Raw genomic sequence first — 7,096 nt, forward strand, 5'->3', positions numbered from 1 at the left:
TCTGTAAGTAGTAAATTATTCAAGTTCTTTTATGTTTAAAAATTTTGCCCTCACTCTTAGAAATATTATTTGGCTGATGTTATATAGTCTATAATTTACTTTTAAATATTTCAGCAGAGATAGCATGACATACGGAGAAGGCGATGGCACCCCACTCCAGTATTCTTGCCTGGCAAATCCCATGGACGGAGGAGCCTGGTAGGCTGCAGTCCATGGGGTCGCTAAGAGTCGGACACAACTGAGTGACTTCCCTTTCATTTTTCACTTTCGTGCATTGGAGAAGGAAATGGCAACCCACTCCAGTGTTCTTGCCTGGAGAATCCCAGGGACGGGGGAGCCTGGTGGGCTGCCGTCTATGGGGTCACACAGAGTTGGACACAACTGAAGTAACTTAGCAGCAGCAGCAGCAGCAGCATGACATACATCTATGAAAATGTATGCTAGTTTTAATCTACAGTTGTGGTTGGTTAAGACTGGGAGTACCCTAATTAATAATAAACACTCTAAGTGTGGTTAGTTACAATTTGAATTTAAAAGGTTCCATTCAAGACTCCCCAGAGGCAACTTCTGCAAGCCTCATAAAGACTGCTATCCAAAACCACAGAGAGAGCATGTTAATTATCACAGTTTTATAGAAATATTTCTCATTGTTGAAATAATTGGTGGTCAGGCTACATGGATTGGTTAGAAATATTGAGTAGACACCTTCTGTGCTCCTGTATAAATAGGGTACAGAACTGGGTCAGCCCAACCACTTACCTCCCTGCAAAGCAGGACGCTCCCTTTTGACCAGCATTCCACCATTTAAAGGAGGACTCGTGTCATTTGATCCAGCAAGAATATCCTTCTTCTAGAATAATGTCACATCTGCCTCTATGAAATACTTTATGCAAGGCATTGGCTGAAATGCCTAAAAGATGCCAAACTGGAATTTCCTTGACCTTCTAAGAGCAGGAATGATTAGTATTTATGCCTGTGCCGGGGTCCTGCCTCGGCTGATCCAGGGTATTCGAAGCGGGGACGGCGTTGGCGAGGATCAGGATACAATGGCTTCAATTAGATATTAATTAAAGATGTAAAGAGTAATAGAATGAGGATAGCTCAGTAGGAAAATTCAGTGGAGAAAAGAGGCTGAGTAGCTTGGTTTACGCGGGAGACCAATAAAACTTCAAGACAAGAAGTTTGCACCACTTACGTAGGCCGCAGGCATCCTTCCATTCTCCTGAAGGAGAGGAGACACTGAGGCCTCCCTGGTCGGATCTTAGAAGCCCAGGCATAATTAGTAAGCATGGTGGGTTCCGTGCTCCAGATGGAGACTCAGCCAGAATTTGAGAGAGAGAGAGAGAGAGACATGGGGAGACCAATCTTTCGAGGAACTGATCCCAATTCTTTATTTTCCATGGTCTACTTTTATACACTAAGATGTTATGCAGAAGTCACGCGGGGTCAGCAGTCCTGACTTTTATCAAAGTCAGGTGCTTCATACAAATGTATACAGAGGTCTTAGGGGTGTTACATCATCTTCTGGCCAGGGGGCCTGCTGACAATTTATGACCCTCTCCTTGTGACAGCGGTCAGTCAACCAGGACACTTATTTCTCCAGGGGTGATTATTCTTAAAACAGACACCACCCAAATAAAGTTACATTCCTATAGGGTAAGGGTGTAGTGGGTTTTAGTTAAGGAAAGAATTTACTTAGCCTAAGGTCTAATGTGATTAATACCAAAGGTTAATACTTATTTCTTCTATATATTCATTAATGTGTGTAAGGGCAGGGGATGTGGAGACTTAGCAGTAAACATTGGCTCAATAAATGAAAACCCTTCACCAATACAATTTCTAATCAGCCCACTATACTTATACTAATGGTTTTCTAACTTTTCTAAGGAACCTGTTTTTTGAAGGTTTAAAGCATCTCGTGCCTCTCACGGTTGGGAGGCTGTGAGCAATCACATGTGGCCGGACAAGCCTGTCAGGCAGGCTAGAGAACCTTCAGAGGAGTTTCTAGGTTAAAACACTCTTGTCATGCCCAGAAGTTTTTATTAACTGGAGCTCTAAGTTAACTCCTTCTCCGAAAGAGGTGGTGGGGGACAGCCCCCCGTAAAGTCAGAGGTGTAGATGAGAGCACAAAGTAGTAAAGTAGGCAGGCTCTGGTTATGGGGGTAGATGCTCAAAGATTTCCAGGGGGACTCCTGAGGCTCGATCCCACCTTTGCGTATGTCGAGCCTCCTTCCTCATGGGCTGAGTGCCTCACTCTGGCCCCTAACATGCCTGCTTACCAAAAATGTTTGGGAGTGGGGCAGAATTCTGTATAATATTTGTTTTCATTATTACATTCTACCTGGTGGCAAAATTGTACAGAAGGGGACTTCACTCACTCCCAATTACTAGAAGCCACCAAAATTTACCAAAAGAATAAAGCGGCAATTGAATAGACTTAGTTGAGCTCTTAACAGCTGGATATGAAATTCTGAGGTAGAGTGTTCCAGAATAAAAGCTATTATCTTCCAGCATCTACTGATGAGAAGTCTTCTGTCAGTCTGATGGCCACTGCCTTGTAGGTAGTTCCGGTGGATATTATAATTTTGTATTCTGCCATTCTACTATAATTGGAACCTACAGAAGGATTTTTTTTCTTTTTCAATCCTTCTTGGCATTCTGACTTTTTCTAAAATGTTATATCTTCGTATTCAGAAAATACTTGGCCATTGCTTCTGTGAATCTTGGCTTTCCATCATTGTCATATTCTTTTTTTATGGAGTTCCTATTCGATATAAGTTGGCATTTCTCATCATATCCTTCATTTCTCAATTTCTGTCAATCGCGCTCTGCTACATAGGGAAAACGATGTCAGTTCTATCTTCCAAATATTAATTCTCTCCTTACCTGTGTCTAAACTGTCCTATAACTCATCTATTGAGCTTTTTAGGTCAACGACTGTTTCTCATTTTCAAGATTTCTTCTTGGCTTCTTTTGACTTTGAATAATTGTTTTTGGCCATTTCTATATGTTTGATATGGGAATAGGATCCTTAGCATGTGTTCAGTTTGACTCTTCGATTCAGACTTCATCACATTAATTCTTCAGTGTAACTGGGAATAAGATACAAGGCAGCTTGATTTTAGAAAAGTTTGAGAGTACGAGTAAGGCACCCACTGAGAATCTGTTTGCCATTAGAAAGACCAGAACCAGGAGAGGGACCACAGCAAAGCAGGGATATGAAAGATTTCATCTACATGGAAAAAAACCTCTTTACAGCTACTTCACAATTATATTGTGTTCTCTAAAACTGATTTGCAACATCATGGATAGAACTTGGCTTTGTTTAACTCCAAACTCTTGAGAGAAAACCATGCCAAAAAGCAGAAGTGTTTGATCCTGTGAGACACAGTTATTAGGGGACTATTTGATGCAAATAAATCAACAAACACCAAACAGCTGGATAACCTGACACCAGGGCAAGCTTGGAAAGACTTAGGAGCCAGCCAGCAGGGAGACTGCTAATTGGAAATAGACAGTCATGGGGTTCTTAAGCACACCAGTGACATCATGCTGCCACTTCATTTTTTCTTCCTTTTTTGTGACAGAATTGAGGAAAGATACAAGGGATCTTTTAGCTGGTCAGGAATGCCAGAAAGGTTAAATCAGGCAATCCCTCTCATCAGCAAACAGCCTACACAGATAAATACTTAATGGTTCTGACAGAGAAGTGACAAAGGGCTACAGGGCTAGAAGCCTTGCCATTTCAGAAACAAAACAAAATAAAATACTATAAGTACTAAGATTTACTAATGCCCTCAGGACAAACAGTGTTAACATTCATTAAAATCTGTTAAGTATTGCTGCAGTCTCTCACCAAGAACCCCTGAACAGCTGCCACGATGCAGATTCCTGGGCTTCCACCCAGAGGGCTCCATTCAGTCTGGAAGGGAGCCCAGGAACCTGCATGTCAACAAATACCCTCCATTCTGACAGGGCTTCCGAGGTGACTCAACGGTGACTGATGATCCGCCTACCAATATAGGAGACAGGTTCGATCCCTGGGTCAGGGAGATCCCCTGCGGAAAGAAATGGCTACCTACTGCAGTATTTTTGCCTGGAGAATCCGCGTGGACAGAGGAGCTTGGTGGGCCCCAGTCCTTGGGGTCGCAAAAAATCAAGATATGACTGAGCACACACACACACACACACACACATATTGTAATGTGAATGATCCAAAAAACCCTTTGAAAAACATTAGATTAAATTATAGAACAAATTATAACTAGGAGCTGGTATATATATTTCAATTCAGCACTTAAATGTGACTGAACTTTTAAATAAATAAAATAATTACTAATTAGTGCACAAAGTTTCTTTCACTCAAACAAATAAAAAGAATGGAAAGCTATGCTAACCAGAATTTTCAGTTACCAACCATGAGACAAGTGTCCTATATGCTCTAACATAGTGCTTCTCATCCCTGACTGCAGAGTACAATCATTTGGGGCACTTATTAAAAATTCTAGCGCCTGGACTCAACCTCAACCAATTAAACCTGAACATCTAGGGATGGAGTCCAGGCATCAGCAATTTTTTAAAGCTCACCAAGCAATGCTCATGCGCAGCCAAGGTCAAGAACCACCAGTTCTAATGAGAACTAAGGGGCTAGTCTTGCAAAACCAACCTTGGAAAGTGAAGGCAAACACTGCTGCCTTCAAATGGCACTCAGGCTGGACCTTGGAAATAATTAGGCATCTGGTGGAAAGGCCAGTATTTCAGAATGTACCCTGAAAGCAAGCTGCTTTGGAATTCACAAATGGATTTTGCAGGTAGGACCTCTCTCTTAAATAACACCAGGTAGGTGCCTTTTGCTCCAGCATCCGATGGCTTATAAGTAGAACATTACAGCTGCACTCTTTAGTCAATTATCAGCTGCGTTTGAAAATGAGCCCAGTCGTCATCATTGATTAAGCAGTATATTTCAGTCTCTATTTATCAGGAGAGGGATCCCACCATTCAACAGATTAACAGATTATTTTAGTGATTCAGTTCAGTCAGTTCAGTTGTTCAGTCATGTCTGACTCTTTGTGACCCCATGGACTTCAGCACGCCAGGCTTCCCTATCCATCAACAACTCCCAAAGCCTGCTCAAACTCATGTCCATCATGTCAGAGATGCCATCCAGCCATCCCAGCCTCTGTCATCCCCGTCTCCTCCCACCTTCAATCTTTCCCAGCATCAGGGTCTTTTCCAATGAGTCGGTTCTTTGAATCAGATGGCCAAAGTATTGGAGTTTCAGCTTCAGCATCAGTACTTTCCAATGAATATTCAGGACTGATTTCCTTTAGCATTGACTGGTTGGATCTCCTTGCAGTCCAAGGGACTCTCAAGAGTCTTCTCCAACACCACAGTTCAAAATCATCAGTTCCTCGGCGCTCAGCTTTCTTTACAGTCCAACTCTCACATCCATACATGACTACTGGAAAAACCATAGCTTTGACTAGACAGATCTCTGTTGGTAAAGCAATGTCTCTGCTTTTTAATATGCTGTCTAGGTTGGCCATAGCTTTTCTTCCAGGGAGCAAGCGTCTTTTAATTTCATGGCTGCAGTCACCATCTGCAGTGATTTTGGAGCCCAAAAAAATAAAGTCTGACACTGTTTCCATTGTTTCCCCATCTATTTGCCATGAAGTGATGGGACCAGGTGCCATGATCTTAGTTTTCTGGATGTTGAGTTTTAAGACAAATTTTTCACTCTCCTCTTTCACTTTCATCAAGAGGCTCTTTAGTTCTTCTTTGATTTCTGCCATAAGGATGGTATCATCTGCATATCTGAGGTTGATATTTCTTCCAGAAATCTTGATTTCCAGCTTGTGCTTCATCCAGTCCAGCATTTCTCACGATGAACTCTCCATATAAGTTAAATAAGCAGGGTGACAATATACAGCCTTGACATACTCCTTTCCTGATTTGGAACCAATCTGTTGTTCCATGTCCAATTCTAACTGTTGCTTCTTGACCTACATACAGATTTCTCAGGAGGCACGTCAGGTGGTCTGGTAGTCCCATCTCTTTCAGAATTTTCCACAGTTTATTGTGATCCACGGAGTCATACCACGCTACTTTGGCGTAGTCAATAAAGCAAAAGTAGATGTTTTTTTGGAACTCTCTTGCTTTTTTGATGATCCAATGGATGTTGGCAATTTGATCTCTTGTTCCTCTGCCTTTTCTAGATCCAGCTTGAACATCTGGAAGTTCATGGTTCATGTACTGTTGAAGCCTGGCTTGGAGAATTTTGAGCATTACTTTACTAGTGTGTGAGATGAGTACAATTGTGCAGTAGTTTGAACATTCTTTGGCATTGCCTTTCTTTGGGATTGGAATGAAAACTGCCCTTTTCCAGTCCTGTGGCCACTGCTGAGTTGTCCAAATTTGCTGGCATATTGAGTGCAGCACTTTCACAGCATCATCTTTTAGGATCTGAAATAGCTCAACTGGAATTCCATCACCTCCACTAGCTTTGTTCATAGTGATGCTTCCTAAGGCCCACTTGACTTCACATTCCAGGAAGTCTAGCTCTAGGTGAGTGATCACACCATTGTGGTCATCTGGGTCATGAAGATCTTTTTTGTATAGTTCTTCTGTGTATTCTAGCCACCTTTTCTTAATATCTTCTGCTACTGTTAGATCCACACCATTTCTGTCCTTTATTATGCTCATTCTTGCATGAAATATTCCCTTGGTATCTCTAATTTTCTTGAAGAGATCTCTAGACCTCCTCATTCTATTGTTTTCTTCTATTTCTTTGCATTGGTCACTGAGGAAGGCTTTCTTATCTCTCCTTGCTATTCTTTGGAACTCTGCATTCAAATGGGTGTATCTTTCCTTTCCTTCTTTGCCTTTAGCTTCTCTTCTTTTCTCAGCTAGCTAGTATTTTTCATCGGGTTAGTAAAATGCTTATAGATAAACTTTGGTCAAGCAGTAGCCCCTGCAGCCTGGATAGGAAGGGAGTTTGGGGGAGAATGGATACAGGTGTACATATGGTACACCTTTGCTGTCCATCTGAAACTATCTCAACACTTTAATTGGCTATGCTGCTAAGTCACTTCAGTCG

The sequence above is a fragment of the Bubalus kerabau genome, chromosome 18 (genome assembly GCF_029407905.1).
Source record: "Bubalus kerabau isolate K-KA32 ecotype Philippines breed swamp buffalo chromosome 18, PCC_UOA_SB_1v2, whole genome shotgun sequence".
In the NCBI taxonomy this organism is placed as follows: Eukaryota; Metazoa; Chordata; class Mammalia; order Artiodactyla; family Bovidae; genus Bubalus; species Bubalus kerabau.